Source organism: Nelusetta ayraudi, unplaced genomic scaffold, assembly GCF_046127955.1.
Source record: "Nelusetta ayraudi isolate G7.1 ecotype Tasmania unplaced genomic scaffold, CSIRO-AGI_Nayr_v1 ptg000024l, whole genome shotgun sequence".
In the NCBI taxonomy this organism is placed as follows: Eukaryota; Metazoa; Chordata; class Actinopteri; order Tetraodontiformes; family Monacanthidae; genus Nelusetta; species Nelusetta ayraudi.
Window position 1 is genome coordinate 2,739,139 of NW_027466074.1, and position 17,724 is coordinate 2,756,862.

Below are 17,724 nucleotides of genomic sequence, written 5' to 3' on the forward strand. Positions count from 1 at the left end.
ATGACAGGACGGCGGCACTCTGACAGATTCCATGAACCTGGACACTGATGATCCAGACTCCGGTCCAGATGACACAACAGGCCACAGTGGAAACGGGTCAGAACATGGACTGGCTGCTGAAAGGATCCAGGTAGGTGGCGCTGTCATCCCAAGGTGTGTGGTGTGGAGGATCAGGGCCAAAGTTCCAGATGCTCACAGATGTGACTCTGGATTCAGGAGGAGTGTTTGAAGGCTGGACTCCCAACAGTGATTGGCTGCTGAGGACCTCTCAATCACAATCAGGTTTTTTAGTGGCTGTGAGATTGAAAGTGAGATTGCATTGTCCAGGTAGGAGGACAGCAGTCAGCCATGTTTCACCTCCAGTCAACACGCAGTGGTTCACATGAAGGTCCAAGAGGCCTACAGACCTACACTGAGTCTGGAAGTGGCAGTACAGTTGGATCATTGTCTTTGTTGTGTTGTTTGGTCATTGCGATCCAATGTAATGTGAGAGAAGGACGAGTGCAGTTATATTGGAGTGAATTATTTAGAGTGGAATAGAAGTTATAATGCAGAGTCTGTTTTTATGAAATGTTCTATCACCTGGCATCCATCCATCCATCTTCTACTGCCGTATCCGGAGTCAGGTCTCGGGGGCAGCAGCCTCAGCAGAGACCCCCAGACTTCCCTGGACCCAGTCACCTCCTCCAGCTCCTCCAGTGGGACCCCAAGGCTTCCCAGTCCAGCCCAGAGACCTGGTCCCTCCAGCAGGGTCTCCTCCTGGTGGGACATGCCTGGAACACTTCCCCAGGGAGGCGTCCCAAACAAGACCCCGAGATGCTGGAACTCCTCCCCCTGAGGCAGGGCCTCCCCGCCGACCCAGAGAGGGCAAACCACCTCATATCTTGCATTGATTTATCTGTTGGTGATTAATTATAATGTATCATTTATTTTATTTAAATTATATTTGAACTGAATTGGATTTGTTTGTAAAAGTGAGATTTATTTTCATTGATTCATGTGGTTTATGTTGAGACCTAGTGGAGAAGTGGGTATGGCCTACAGAAGGTTTGAGTACACAAGTTATTCAGATATGGAGAATCCCCATGGTAGGACTTCAGGAGATATATAATCAAAGTGTTAAAGCAGCAGAAATGAAACGTCAGTTGAGGTCAAGGTCACACAGGTTGTAATGGCTTTTATTGTGAGAATATTGAATCATTGAAATATAATGTTTGAGCTTGTAACAAAGTTAGGATGATATAACATAATCACATAAAATAAATGATCTGGTTTCCTTCTGATTCATTGACGTCCTTCTGAAATCTCCACACAAACATCTGGCAAGCATCAAAACCATGAATTATTTTGAGGGAAACTTCTTTTGTCTTACTTATGATTCAATAATGATTTGAGTTCCCATCACAGGTGTTGTGAATCACTTTATCTTTTCCACATGATTTCCTTATTTAAGATCATGAAGCAGAAATAAAGTCTCTTGAAAAGTATTTTTCACCTCCAAAATGAAGATGTTATACAACTCTGAAGTGAGAGCAGAGCAGTGTGTTGTTGATGTGTGGAACCTTCATGCTGAGATGTTCCAGCTGTGGATGATGAGAGCAGAAGCAGTGGTTGTGTTGCTGCTGCCTTCACTGAGCAGCTGCTCCAAGTCCTGCTTCTTCCACTGAGGATTCAGCTCCACCAGTGGCTTCTGGGACGTCTCTCCCAGTAACCACAGCAGCTTGTAGGGAGAAGCAGTCCGCCAGCCACCAGGCTGCACTGGGGTCAAAGGTCGTGACACGCCCACACAGTGTTGGTGCGTGCAGCTTGCTGTTTGGCTCCACTGGTTGTAGTTCTGTCAGCCACCAGTAGATGGAGCTCTCCTCTTCACTCTCCTCATCCTCACCACCACCTGCAAAGATAAGAAGAGACAGCAGGAGTCAGGACTCACGGTCCTTGAACGCATCATCACAGAGACGTTGACTGTTGATGGAGATGATGGAGTGACTGGTGAGAAGAAGCAGACTCTCAGTCACATGTCAAGTGTGGAACATCAGAAGGTCATGTGACCATGGAGTGTTGGACTGATACTGAGGCCTGATGAAGATGAACTGATCAATAATTGGGTGGTGAACTGAGAGAAGAAGCAGTTTGGCAGCAGATGTTGGATGAATGAGGAGCAGCTGGACGTCACCATCCTCCTCTCACACTGTGACTGGGAACACTGGACCTCTGCTGTGGGATCAACTGGCTTTGGTGCTGGAACCATCAACAACTGGTTCCAAACCAGTACTGACCTCACACTCTCCAGTTGATGGTCACTGCTGTAGACAAGATCCATCAGTGGCTCCTTCACTGATGACTCCTTCAGGGGGTTCATATTCAGGTCCAGCTCTCTGAGGTGGGAGGTGTTGGACTTCAGAGCTGAGAGCAGCCAATCACAGCTGAGCTTTGTCAACCAGCAGTTCTCCAGCCTGAATAAAGAATCAATATTTGATTCCTTCCATGGTGTAAATGTCATATTAAGAGTCATTTCTCCCTGTTGATGATCCAGATGTGCAGCTGTTGGGATCACTGAGTCATTCCCTCAAAGGAGTCATTGTGCCAGTGGGTTGTCAACACAATAACAACAGCAGTGTGTCAGTCAGTGTGCAGCCAATCAGCAGTGAAGATGGAAAATAATCAGTGAGTCCTTTGTGTGCTTGTGGCTGTTTTCAGTCATCAGAGTCTCGTTACTAGTCAAACACATTCAAAGGACAAGATGAAGAAATACTGCTGCACTATTAATCTGCCTCTAATATTTCTTCACAGGATCTTCTGCTCAGTCATGTGACCTTCATCTCCAATCAACAACTTCCATTGAGCTCCAAAGTGACTGGAGACATTCTCCACACTTTCTTCCACCATCCAAAGTCTTTTCTGGCTGCAGATTGTTGACATGAAAATATCAACAACATCCACTTTGTCTAGATGAGTCTTTAATATCTGCTTCAAAGTCTTCACACTGAGCAGCATTACACACCAGTTGTCATCTGCTGACACACACTGTCCACCAGTAGAAAGCAGGAACTGACCTGAGAACTTCCAGTCTGCAGTTTGGACTCTGCAGTCCAGCACAGAGCAGCTTCACTCCAGGATCCCTCAGGAAGTTCTCACTCAGGTCCAGCAGTGTGAGGTGGGAGGGGCTGGACTGCAGAGCTGAAGACACCACTGCACACTGAAGCTCTGAGAGTTCACTGGATGAAGGAGAGCAGAGAGAGAAGTTGTGGTCGACATGTGAGATTCTAAAGACAGTGAAAGTGAATCAAGACTGATTAATGTCTGATCATCATCATCATCACCATCATCATGTAAATGGAGGGAAGTCCCGCGGTGGTGCAGCATGTGTTTACATCTGTGGTGCGTGGTGCCGGGACACTGCAGTGGTATGCAAACATACATCAACAAACATCATCATGTCTTCAATGTCCGTCCGTCATACCAGCACCACTACATCATTCATAAATTGATGAGACGTGGGTTCCATTTAACTCGTTTATTTTCCTTCTTGAGTTTTTGGTTCGAGGCAACACTCCCAACGTGAGGTCAAAAGAATTTTTGGCTCACCAACCACTCCGGCTTGACCCGCTTTCCATCAAACAAACATTTCGGCCATTTTTTTTTCTCGACCTAAAATAGCTGCGGGTCACCTTTCAAAATAAAATAACGGCTTCAGCATCAGAATCGGATGGTCTTGGTTCCCTTTCTTGAAGAACTTGGCAGTTGTCAGCCGGAAGGCATCTTGCGCTGTACCCCTGACGACGCCATTAACTTCGTCCAGCAGTGCAACGTAGGGCTCTTTCATCAGACGTTGACTGATACATGACTGAACGAATGGCTCGCGGCTTAGCGCATCAGGGACACGGCAGGGACATACTTCAGATCGAAATCGAATGCGGCAAGCTTAGCAACCCATCTTTGTTCACATGCGTCCAAACATGGCTTTGTTAAGATGTAGGACAATGGGCAATGACAATGACCAAACTTGTCACAAATGGCCCATTTTAACGCCAGGAATTCCAACCTGTGCGCTGGATAGTTAATTTGTGATCGGGACAGTGTCTTGCTGGCGAAAGCGACAGGTCGAGCAACAGTCTCACCTGGCGGCACTTGAGACAGGACTGCGCCAATGCCATCAAACGACGCATCAACAGCGAGAACGAAGGGCTCACTGAAGTTGGGGTGGGATAAGGTGACATTGCAAGCTAATTCATTCTTCAGGGTCTAGAACGATTCTTTGCATGCAGCAGTCCAGTCGCTTGCCATAAGCGCTGGTGGAGCAGATGATCGCTTTTTCACCTTCCTGCCTCTCATGGCCTTATGCTGCACCTGCCTTCCAGAGGAGTCTGAACAAGGGTTTTGCTTTAGCAGAGCAGTCAGCTATGAAGTGCTGATAGTAGAAGATTAGGCCCAGGAAAGAATTAATCTTCCTCCAGGAAGGGGTCACATCATCACTCTCCATCAGGTCAGCCTCTCCCACATCCATGATGGCTTTCATCTTGTCAGGGTCCTTCATCACCCCGTCCCCACAAATGACATGTCCCAGGGACCTTACTGACCTCCGCAAGAGATGACACTTCTTGGGGGCCAGTTTGAGTTTGTGACTTTTCAGACGGGAGAACACCATCTCTAGACGCTCAAGCGCCTGCTGTTCAGTTGGGGCAAAGACCATCAGGTCATCAAGATAGCAGAGCAGACTAGTGAAGTTTTCATCCCCGAAGATTGACATCATCATTCGCATGAATGTTGCAGGACTGTTGGACAGACCTTGTGGCATTCTGTTGTACTAGTGGAGGCCAAAAGGTGAAGAGAAAGCTGTGTATTTTTTGTGCTCTTCATGGAGTGGCACATTGTAGAAGCCAGACGTCAAGTCCATGGTGGAGAAGAAGACATTTCCTCCAAGTGCAACCCACTGATCCTGGGGTACCTTGGGCCAGGCCGTCGAGTCGGACCATGAACAGGACTGTTTGAAGCTGGGGAAGATCTTTGCAGGAGCACCTTCTCCAGCATGTTAATAAGGCGGTTCAGGGCATCAGGGTCAGTGGCCTGTGGCTGCAGTGGGCTCTGTTCTTCAGCAGGTGGTGCAGGTGGCGAGACAGCAGCAAGAGCATTCACTGACACCCTTTCTCTGGAAGTTCTGTTCACTGACATCATTTCAGAATGATATTCGTTCAGAATGTCTTGGACTTCACGAGCAGTCCACTTGTCTATCGTCTTCGACCTGAAGGTCATGGCGAGCTCAGTAGACGGGCAGTTCTTTATGAACATTCGAGTCACCTCAGTGCTGGGGCTGTCCAGTGACTTTCCTTGCTCCTTCAGACGTTCAATGGCCAAGTCAACAGCGCGGTTCAGTCTAAGCCAGTAGTCAAAGGCATCCTCACCCTTCCCAGGAAGAGTGGTGTAAAAGTCTGCTAATGGGAGTGGTGAACACGGAACAGAATCAAAGTGCTTCCGCAAGAGACCATAAATAGCATCGGGGTTACAGGTGATGTTAATACCACTGTTCCTGGTCCCAAACCTGAGAACATCCTTTGCTTTGCCACCAAGATGAACAAGGATCTCCTCCGCTTGTTCCTCAGGTTGCAGAATCCCCCTCTTAATGAAACTCCTCATGAGCTCCTCCCACTCCTGGACGGAAACAGAGTCTGAGTTGTCTCCTCTGAAGCAGGGGGGCTCCTTCAGCTTTCGATGAGGGACATATTGCAAATGGGACACGTCAAAAGCATTTGTGGCAGACACATTGGCATGGCTAGGTCGAGGGGTAGCACTATGTAAAGGGGAACTGGCTAGCATATCAGCATGGGCAGGTGAAGGGGCAGCACTGAGTAAAGGGGTAGTGACAGATGCACTGAGGTGAGAGATAATGTCCTGTGCCACCCGCTGGCTGACCTGTTGAATCAATGCATCACCCATCTGACCTACAATACTAGCAGCAATAACACCAAAAGGAGTTACAAAAACATTACCCTGAGGATTACTCATCTTTCCAAAAAGTTAACAAAACACAATACCACAAAACAAAAGGATGAAACCATAAAAGGCCTAGACTGGAAACTGAAAAAAAAAAAAAAAAAAAAAAAATCAAATAAAAGTACATAAACCCTCTATCTGATGTCTAACACTGCACAAAAGCAACACATCTGACCGACTTCAGTGACCGCAGATGAACAGCAGCAGCAGAACAGTCCCCGGGTCGCTCTGCAGCATCGGTAGCACAACAAAAGAGTCTGGAGTCACGGCACCAATGTGACCTCTCCTATTCTGTCCTGCTTGCTGTATAATGAAGACTTGCAGAAGTCAGGTGTGGAGCAGCAGTTTATTCTCTGAAACAGAATGGGACACAACCATAACTTGCTCCGTGAAACTTGGTCACCTCCTGCTTCATGGGCTTCCTCTGTACTGAAGTAGTGATCGTATAGTTGTTGTTTCTACAATACAAATAATATTAAAAATAAAATACATTTTTCTACAAAATACAAAAAAATGACATTCGCAATTTCAATAATTCGCTCCCTAAAGCTCCATTTTTATACACTGTAACATTCTTCCAGTTACACACACATACCTGAAACAGAATGGGACACAACCATAACTTGCTCCGTGAAACTTGGTCACCTCCTGCAGAGACAACGTGCTCCGTATGAGAGCTGTGTCCTGCTAATGGACATGCTAGCATGCTAATCGTTTTTAATAGCAATAAAAAAAACGAACTTTGCTAAAACAAAAAACAAACAAACAAAAAAAAATTAAATGAAAGACACCAGCACACATTTAAACACTGAAACACAGTTAGATGAAGCATAGCTCAACTTATTGCATTAATTTCTGTCTCAGCAGGGAGGAGACCGTCTCACCTGCTTCATGGGCTTCCTCTGTACTGAGGATCGCCCAGAATGCAAAGCGCTAACTTCAAAATAAAATACAAAATAAAATATAAAGAGCCATGGCTGTGCCCCAACCAAGTTTAACATGATTGAACACAATTTATTTTGTGTGTGTGTGAGAGAGAGAGTGGATGACGCCTTGCAGGTGCGGTCCTGGATGTGGGCTGCTGATTGGACGCGCCACGTCTGAGAAGGAGGAGCAGTCGAGCCAGCCTGACTGTCATCCCTCCTCCGCTCCCAAGTCTGCTGTTAGTCACTTCTGAAATGGTGCGAGAGCACGCGGCCGTAGGTAGTGATGGCCGATGGAGGCTTTGTTGAAGCTTCGACACTTGTTTCAAAAAATGGTTCATTACTCGAGGCTTCAATGACACAGTGCTCGAGGAGGTCATCTAGTGCTCAATAAAATGAAGTGCAATAGAAACGTGTTCATTGTTTCATAGGTTGTTTGGGATTTGATTCGCCATGCATTCTTGTTGGACAACACTACATGGTTGTACGGTTCAATGCTGACACAATAAAATAAAAATGAAAAATAAAGACAATGTCTCTTTTTTGGCACGACTGATTGTAGTAGACTATAGCTCTATACTTAGCCTGACAGTTTGTGCAATGAATTATATTATATCCTAAAACAAGACTAAATAGCCCATAGTTTAAAAATATGTTCAATAGTAAGTGTTCAGTGGGTGAGATGTCAAATGTGATCTATTTAAAATGTAGAATAGATGAGCTAAATAACACATATATAATACACGTTGATGGGAATTGAACCGTCGCCTCAGTCTTGCAAGTCCAACATTGTCATAATGTACCACAAACCCAAATCACACTCCCTTTTTTCATCGAAGCTGTTTGAGTAGCGTTAGCACACCGTGATTCCTCATCAACTACAGGCCTACACTTCAAATAATTATGAGAAAAACCCAACGTCAAGAGAGCACTTCCATTAGGAAATAGTCAACATGAAATTTTGTCTTCTACTGACACCTGCTGGTCAAATTGAATAGTTGCAAATATTGTGAAGAAGTTGTCATCTAATTCTAATCCTAAACAATATGGCCATTCGAAGTCAAGTATTAAGACAATTAATCAGGTTTGTACTGCTTGATTAAACACATTCATCCCGTTCCAGTGCAATAAAACCCACTTCCCTTCAGGACCGTGTCAGCGAAGCCAAAACTTCCTTGAGTGACGCTGTTTCCCAGCATGCAATGCGAGCTAGCGATTCACAATACTATTCCATCACAAACATGGATGTAAAAAATAAAAAGGGACGAAAAATGAAACTTCAGGAACACCAACCATTGCAATACAAGCAGAACTGGGCCGAAGTTTTATATTATGTACACCATAATACAGCCTTCTAGTGGACAAGCCATACTATTTAAACCGTGTCCTCCTATGGCACTTCCGTGGGTGGAAGCTCGTCGTAGAGGTCACGTGCTGGTTGAGTGTCACTCCACCGATCACCTCGGGGAAGGTCGTTGATTCAGGTGAGTATATGGAAAATATGGGTCAATGTGGTCAGTCATAACAAGAGAAGCTTGCTGGCAAAAATAATGCACTACAAGTGGATGTGACACTTTTTTTTTGTTTTGTATGAGCATTTAAAAAAAACAACAACATAATAATAATATGGATTTTGACCATGTATGTTTTGGAGTTCATTGAAAGAGGTTAATATATATATGTATATATATATATATATGTGCGTGTGTAACTTTAACTAACTTATCTATATCTATCCATCAATCAAACTTACTATCTAGGGATCTATCTACTACTAACTCTCAAAAAACTAACGGACAACCAAGAGCAACAAAACCAACCTACTGCAATTCGTATATTTTAGTGTGTGTGTGTGTGTGTGTGTGTGTGTGTGTGCGGGGGGGGGGTTAAAATGAGCACAGTGATGGTTCCGCAGCATAAAGTGTATCTTCAGTCGTCGATTGTATGTGTGGGAGTCCCTCGGGTTCAGCCCAGCTGATTTAATGTTCGGTGAGAGGACCCTTGCGTCTGTTAAGGGGTAAGTGGCTTTCCGATGTTAAACGAGTAGAGAATAATGTGTTAGATTACGTCATTTTTTTTTCCGTGAACGCTTGCATCGTGCTTGTGAAACTGCTCACCAAACTCTTGTCGCCAGCCAGTCTAAAATGAAGCGGCAGTTTGACAAGAAAGCTGTGGCTCGAGTTTTTGAGACAGGCGACCGAGTGTTGGTATTGTTGCCGTTACCCGGTTCCGGTTTGCAGGCTGGTTTTTCTGGTCCGTATGTCGTGGAGCGCAAACTTTCCGATACAGATTATGTAGTGCACACTCCTGATAGAAAACGATCATCCCGCGTCTGCCACGTCAAAATGTTGAAAAGTTACGCCCGGTTCACACAGGATGCGGAAGCGCCGCGAAGTGAAGCGCTGCGAATCGCTGAGCGCTTCCATTCAGCGCCCATGTTAATCAATCAGTGCGTTTACATGCAGAGCTTAATCGGACTAAGCAATCATTCGGTTTTCTCGTCCAATCGGAGTTCTCACCTTGGTCCCCGTATACATGCAGCTGAGAAATTCAAATTATTGACGGGTCCTCCTCCCAACACTAGGGGGTGGAGTGAGTCTTTTCAGCCGGTCAGCTGCTTTCAGTTGACATATTAAATCTATTATGATATGGAACGATAGTTCATAATGTACGTGTTACTTGCTTTGCAGATAAGGTGTACCCTATTTCTTGTGCTCCTGGTTATTTTAAAAGGCAGACAAGAACGTTGTTTGCTGTTGGAGGGCTACAACAACACTTCGATGCTACGCTTTGTGCCGTCGCTACGGACCCCAAACTCTCGTTCTTGTTGGATTCGGGTTCGGAGCAGACTGGTGGGAGAGTTTGTGTACAGGTTTTGCAAAGGAACGGTGTCTTCAGTTATACACACGCTCATTAAAGTGCCGACCGTGGAGGAAGCTGGTGCCGCTGCACGCCGTTTCCAGCAGAATAACAGCGAAATTACCCAAATAAAAACAAATCAGGAAAACATCTCTTTGCTGTGCTTTTATTTACAAAGTTGAAATTCTTCTAACTTACAAAGAATGTGAACGAAAAGGTAGAAATATAAATACGAAGGAATACGTATTTGTTCAGGGGTGCGCAAAGCCGGAGCCCTGCATTTGCTGCGCTACCCTTTTTAAAAAGGTCTCCGTTGCGCGTTATTTTAATAAGTCCATCTCTTTTAGAAGAGAAAGCATCGCCCCGGTCTCATCCTCTCTCCAAATGTCAACATTCTTATTCGCGTTTGCCAGGTTGTTTCGCGCCGTCTGTTTTGTTAGACGACGTAGTTGTGCGGTCATGAGTCGCGAGAGCGAGGCGTGGCGCATGCGCACTCGCATTGTCCAGTTAATAGTCCGATTAAGGCGTATACATGGCAGAGAAATTCGAATTCCAATCGCATTATCTGGGTGTCTCAATCGGAGTTCTCCGATTCCAATCGGAGTTCTCAAACTCCAATCATAATCGGAGTAAGGTGTTTACATGCACGTGAGTTCTCCGATCATAATCGGACTAAGGCAATAGTTCGATTTTCTCTAGTGCCATGTAAACGCACTGAATGTAGCGGTTCAGACCAGACGCGAACAGGCGCGCGGCTCGTGCCATTCATTTCAATGGAAGCGGAAGCGCCGCGCCAACGAATTTCGCGAGCGAGGCTCCAACTGGTTCACACCAGACGCGAACAGCTCCGCGACGGTCGACAAGCGCTTCTGCTCAGCTGCACTCTTTTTTTCACTCCCACTTTTTCACTTCTTTTTTTTTCTTTAAAAAAAATAAAATAAAAAAAATCATTTTCGCCTTCGCCCCCCCTCGCCCCGTAGTCAGCCCGCTCCATAGCTCACTTTTGTGCGTGTGTGTGTAAATAAATAGAAACACGCCCTCAGGTGTCCATCTCAAGACAAGACCTCTTTCATAATGATCATTGACCGGCATCTCTAGGATCAAACAGACGTATTTTGATCAAGTCTTCCTCTGTGTGTGTGTGTGTGTTTAATCTCTCTCGCACTCTGATACAATGTACTGACAAATATAACGTACAAATATATGATCGAATTTGTCATTGGGTTTTTAATTTTGAAATTAGTTTATTTTGAAAATTCACTGGATTTTCTCGTTTTTATTGAGCGACTTCCTGTACTATTGACGAGGATCGCTCGCGGCTCGCGCACGAAATAGAGCAGACGCCGAAACAACAAATGCATGCCGCGAGCCGCGCAACCACCACATTGATTAACGTGGGTGCCGAATGGAAGCGCTCGGCGGCGCTTCGCTTCCACGTCCAGTGAACTGACGTTAAATGCATGGCGCGATCCGCGAGGGGAGCCGCGCGCCTGTTCGCGTCTGGTGTGAACTACTACATTGCTTAACATGGGCGCCGAATGGAAGCGCTCGGCACTTTGCGGCGCTTTGTGGCGCTTCCGCCTCCAGTGTGAACCGGGCGTTACGTCGCCAGGAAAAATGTGTCGCCTGAGCCTCCGCCCCCTCCGTGCCCATTGGCGGAGGGAGGGCTCATGAAAAAAAAAAAAAAAAATCGGTGTTCATTCGGCGCGCCTGGGAAACTCTGAAATTATGAATAACTTAAGCTTGTTTTTGTCCCATTTGCCTGCATCAGCCCGTCATGATATTGTTAAATTAATTGAGAGCCACCCACTATTGTTTTCTGACCACCCCCGCTGTACGTCAGTTTTGCACCATGACATAGAAGTAGAGGGACATGCCACAACTAAGCAGCACGCACACAGAGTCAATTCTGGGAAGTTAAGAAAGAAGCTTTGGCTCTCCTTCTGACAATGCCCATCTTGATGTTAATTTGGGGTCAGGTTTTTACAGACTATAATGCCCTCGTGGTCCTGGATAGGATGCGCAATCAAACCAGCCGTAGATGCGGTGGTCTCTGCTCCTGCAAGACTTCAATCTCCAGATTTGCCACAGGAAGGGGGGTTGATAATGTGTTGGCAGATGCGTTATCACGTGTACATGTGGACTAGCTGCGGAATTCTTATTTCAGGGGAACTGAGGTTTTTCTTGTTTAGTTTTGTTTGTAGGTATGTTAATAGGGTTTAGTTCTTAAGAGAGGGGGTGTTATGACCCACATGTGGGTCTAGGTGCCTCTATCTAAATAACTATTACCAATTTTAAACGTTTAGTTTTTTACTACTACACAAATGTAAAGTCAAACAACATACGCTTACAGAAACTCACACAACAAAATATAAATTAAAATGTGTAAAACAAAAAGAAAAAAAAATCAGCATTCAGATAACAGTTTTGTCCTTTAGTGAAGATTGACAATGAGAAAAACCAAGAGCCTCATCTTTGTGCGGCTGATCCTGTTTCTTCTCTCTGTAAATATCTGCCCTGTTTTGGAGAAGATTCTCTCTGAGGGGACTGATGTTGCTACAATGCACAGTCTCCATGCCATCACATGTGTAAGGCGTCGGTAAATTGAAGCCTGCAGTTTGCAGTTGCAGCTGTTGCACGACAAAACGGGTCAACCAACCCGACAAACGAGCCGGGTGATAATCGGCTCCGATCGGCTTGCGATGGAATTGGGACACCCGGGACAACACCACCTTTTTTTTTTACCTGCCGCACGGAATGACGTTGAGCGTAACGTACGCTAAATCATAATATCGCGCCAGTCAAGGTCATATCGCGGGCCTGTCCCGCTCACCAGATATCCAAGAAGGTTGGTGAGGGCTGAGCGGGCAAAACCTTTGGTGACTAAGTACCGAAGGGGTGAATTTTTTCTCTACCTTTTTGCGCCTGAGTAAAAAAAGGGGGCACAGGGACGCCTGTGCAGCTACAAGTAATAAGTCTAGACAGGGATGGGGAAGAACCAGCGCAAAGTGGCTGCTGCAGTTCCCCAGGGGGGACAAATTGTGGACGACATGCGGAAAAAATACGGTCCAGATTGTCTTGATATGTTGGATGTTTGGGTTGAAAAGTATGGTTTCCCAGAGGGGGGATCACTGAGTATGGAGGAATTGAGAAACCTCCGGGATAAACTGAATATAGCCGAGGGAAAGGTTACAAAAAAGAAAAACCCAAACAGGTGGGAGATTCAAATCATCAAAGATCATGAAAGGTGTTTTTCATTCTGGAAACCTGAAGCAGAGGTCAGGGACAGGAAACAAGTAAAGAAACGTGTGAACAGCGCTGGGCGCTGGAGCACAGGGGTGACAGAGATAACGGCAGAGGGTGCACACGCTCACACACACTCCCCAGAGGAGGGAGAAAAGGAGCCACTCACAAACGAGCATTCAAATGCACCAAATCGTCTGTATCCTTCTCTTACAGGCCTGAGGGACCCTCTCCTGGACATGCCTGTCTTCCCTCCTCCCGCCTGCCCTCATCCAACGCTACCACCGTACAACCCTGCGCACTCCAGCACCGACGCCGCAGCGTCGCCACGTTCATCAGGACTGCCGTCAACCAAACGGCCAGCCTCATCACTGCTTTCAGACAAGGGCTGCTCCCCCAGATCGCCAAAGCAGTTAACAGAAGCTGCTGCGTGGGGATTGAAGATGCCCGGCTGACAGAGGTCCGACGTCATGCAGTGCACGCTGAGAGGCTTCTGCAGGAGGCCAGCGATGCAGAGGACAAGAAGATAAAGCGTGCCTCCCTCACCATGATGAAGCACCTCAGTGACACGGCGAGACGGCCCTACAGGAACAACGACAACCGACGAAGGGCGACTAGCGGAGACAGAGGCGAAAAGGGGGCGTGCCACATCTACTGCCGCATAAATCACTGGGCCAGAGAATGCCCTGACAAAGGAAGACACCGAGAGGGTGATCGCGAGGACCGGAAAAGAGGATCCAGAGGGGACCAGGATGTGTTTATGTAGCATAATTGTGGCAAAGCACTGTTCCTGCTTTTGTTGTGGTTTGTGGCGTGTGTGAGAGTGATCAGTGAGCAGGGTGCAGTTACCCACTTCTACCAGTGGAGGTCGTGTTCGCCCCGGGGAATAACGCTAGAGAGGTCTCTCAAGTGGCTCGTGAGACCTATGTGGAGCGAACCGTCGTAGCGGACGTTAACGTGTGTGTTATCTGTTGTGCTTCCACAGGTGAGAAGGGGAAATGGTTGAAAATAAGAGCAAATGTATGTGTGGCTGTTTCGTAATTGAAGTGTGAAATCGAGGGTATGTGAGTTAAATTTACGTTTTGAATGTATCGTCTCCGAGTGATTACCTAGCGAAGAGGGAACAACGGCTAGCCCGTTGCTAGGTTACCAGGAGGCGGGGTTGACGCTCGGTTACGTTAGTGTTCGTTTAACGTTATGGGATGTTTATTCAGTAGAAATGTGAATATTTAAATGTATACGAGTAAGATTGAATGTGGGAAACGACATGATTAATAAGTTCAAGTCGAAGTCGGGTATGGATCTGTGTTTTGAAATGTAAAAAGTAGATAATGCTCGAGAGGAAGTCTCTCAAGTGGCTCGTGAGACCTATACGGAGCGAACCGTAGTAGCGGACGTTAACATGTGTGTTGTCTGTTGTGCTTCCACAGAAAACCAAAATAAAAGCTTCTAAAGAAACAAAGAAAAACAAAAATAAATGTGTCTTCGCAACATTACCATGCTACATTTACGTTTGACTATCTGCTTTAATATAAAACCGCAAAAAATGTGTTTTATAATTTTCTTTATATAATCTACAAACGTATTAGTATGATCCAGGGAAAATTCCATGCTTTTTTGCGAAACTCATTGGAAGAATGAAGAAAATCTGTTCGATTGTTATTGTCATGAACATGAATCACAAAACATATATATATATATATATATATATATATATATGTATATATATATATATATATTTATATATATATTTTTTTCTCATGTGACACTTTAACAGAGACAACACCATCTGTAATTACTATGTGTGGTTGCATTTCCCTGGCAGGCAAAGATAGATGGAAGAGACATCCTTCTGGGTGGAAAATGGGACTGGCTTGTCTGTGGATGGTGGAGGCTCGCTGGGCTCATCAATCCGTCCATCCATTCACCTTGTTTGTCTCATCCTGACTGCAGCACGCCACTGTGGAGGCTTGACATAACACACATTAGATTAATAACAGAAAAGCAAAATGTGACTGATGGTGTATTATTTGGTGTGCTTCAGTTATAATTCTCATAATAATGACTGTTTTGCTGGCTTCACACAATATATATAATTGGCCTGTCTTAGTTAAAAGCCCACTCACCACGACAAGGTGCAGGCCAAGAGTGGGAACACAAACACAGACCAGAAACGAACAGGACAAATCCAGACACGACTACAAAAAACACAAACACAAATAACACTAATATCACTTTGACCACTATCTTTTTTTAACAAGAACTTTTATTTCTTTACAAAATGAACCTTAGATTGTGTCACAACAAATGAAATAAACCCTTGAAACAGCCAACAAAACATGAAATAACACTTCATCAATATTATAATGCGTATCCTCATAAATGATTTCAAGATAACTTTCAACACTTTCTTACAAATTTTTTTTACGTCTGCCGTAATGATTTTCAAGTTTTTTTCATGTGAATATTTTAACATTGAACATGTTAACTGAACAGTCAATGTAAAATCCCTTCATTGTTGCTCTGACCTCTTCATCATTTGTGACCTCTTCATCATTGGTGATCTGTACATCATTTGTGACCTCTACATCTACATCAGACACAGTATGGCTGTCACATGGTTCCTGAATCACGAGAAAACTGTCTTCTTCCAAGATCTCTGACACCTCTTTACATTTTTTAGAATATGTGTGGTCAAAGATTTGATCAAAATCACGTGTGTGTGTGGGTGTGTGTGTGACTCACTTACCTTTTGTTTGGTAGACATGCTCTTACCTGATTTGAAGAAACTAAAAATGGTTGGGACAGCTGTTGAAGTTAGGCACTTTCTCTCACCACGCAAAATGAAAGATTTCTCCCCAAAGTGAAGAGCACACAGCCTGGAGTTGTCATTGGGTGTCCATTTTTTTCTTCTCACATTTTCCACCCATTTGTGCAACCTTTTTCTGTCCCCAAAAGGAAAGCTGTAAAAAGCAAAACATTCCAAAAATAAATGTACAATATTTTTTTTTGTGTAATTTTACTTAAAATTGGGTATGCAAACATATTTAACTAATTTAAACTTAAACACAATGCAGACAGTTGTGCAGAAAGTTTAGTGTTAGCTAAAATATCGGGCACACAGACGTACTTATTATGTATACATTTCTTTCCATTGTAACAGGTCACTACCAGATCTGCAATCCATTACCTAGAATTGGTTTTTCTTAAACTGATGTACAGGATTACTAATCTGACTTTGATGGGCAAATTTGACAACAGAATACAATTATGAAGCACTAAAACACAGGACCACAAAACAATTAAATGCATGATGAAATAATGATATGCTTTGTTAAATGAAATAAAAGCGCTGCCGCCTCACAGCAAGAAGGTCGTGGGTTCGATTCCGGGGCCCGGACCTGGGACCTTTCTGTGTGGAGTTTGCATGTTCTCCCTGTGTCTGCGTGGGTTCTCTCCGGGTTCTTTGGCTTCCTCCCACAGTCCAAAAACATGCATGTGAATGCAGGTGAATTGAACATTCTAAATTGTCCGTAGGTGTGCAGGTGTGCTGAAACCATCATCCACTGGTTCCAAACTAGTACTGACCTCAGAACCTCCAGTTTACAGTCTGGACTCTGCAGAAAACCACTCAGCACCTTCACTCCTGAATCCTGCAGCTGGTTCCAACTCAGGTCCAGGAGTCTGAGGTGGGAGGGGTTGGACTTCAGAGCTGAGAGCAGCCAATCACAGCTGAGCTCTGACAAACTGCACAACTCCAACCTGAATAGAGAATAAATGATGGAGTGAGTGGAGTTTTCATCACTATATGAAATTAAAAATATGAATGTCTATAACACTGTAGGGGCGACACGGTGGCGCAGTGGTTAGCGCTGCCGCCTCACAGCACGAAGGTCGTGGGTTCGATTCCGGGGCCTGGTTCTCCGGCTTCCTCCCACACTCCAAAAACATGCATGTGAGGTCAATTGAACGTTCTAAATTGTCCGTAGGTGTGCATGTGAGTGTGAATGGTTGTTTGTCTCTATGTGGCCCTGCGATGAACTGGCGACTTGTCCAGGGTGTCACCCTGCCTTCGCCCTAAGACAGCTGGGATAGGCTCCAGCAGACCCCCGTGACCCTGAATAGGAATAAGCGGGTATAGAAGATGAATGAATGAATGAAATCTTTATTGAATGAATGACACATTTTATTTCACTCGTCGTTTATGTAATTATTATTTTTTTGCTCCATAGCTTTCATGATTCAGCATTACATGTTAAGAGTGATGAATTGCATGAAAAGAGAGAGCACTCGCTGATAAATTAACATGGTATACTGTTTAATTCCATGAGGACGACAAAATATTTGCAAATTTGTGTTAGCTACACACATCGACAGGTGCAAGAGAAAGGGAGGAACTTTCAAGATCGTTGAGTTTTTATTTTTTATTTTTTTAGTTCTGCTGAAATAAATAGACCAATCATTTTATTACTTTGTCTGCTTTCCAAAGAGGTTATTAATTAAAAAAAAATATGTGTGGCAGTGCTGTTATGGCCCATAGAGAGTTGCTTCAAAGAATTATCATTTATTATTCAGTGGCACATTGCTCACTTGTTTAATACACAAATAATAGTATATTATTATAATAATACTATTTTATTAATATAATAATAATAATAATAATAATAATAATAATAATAATAATAATAATAATAATCATTATTATTGATAT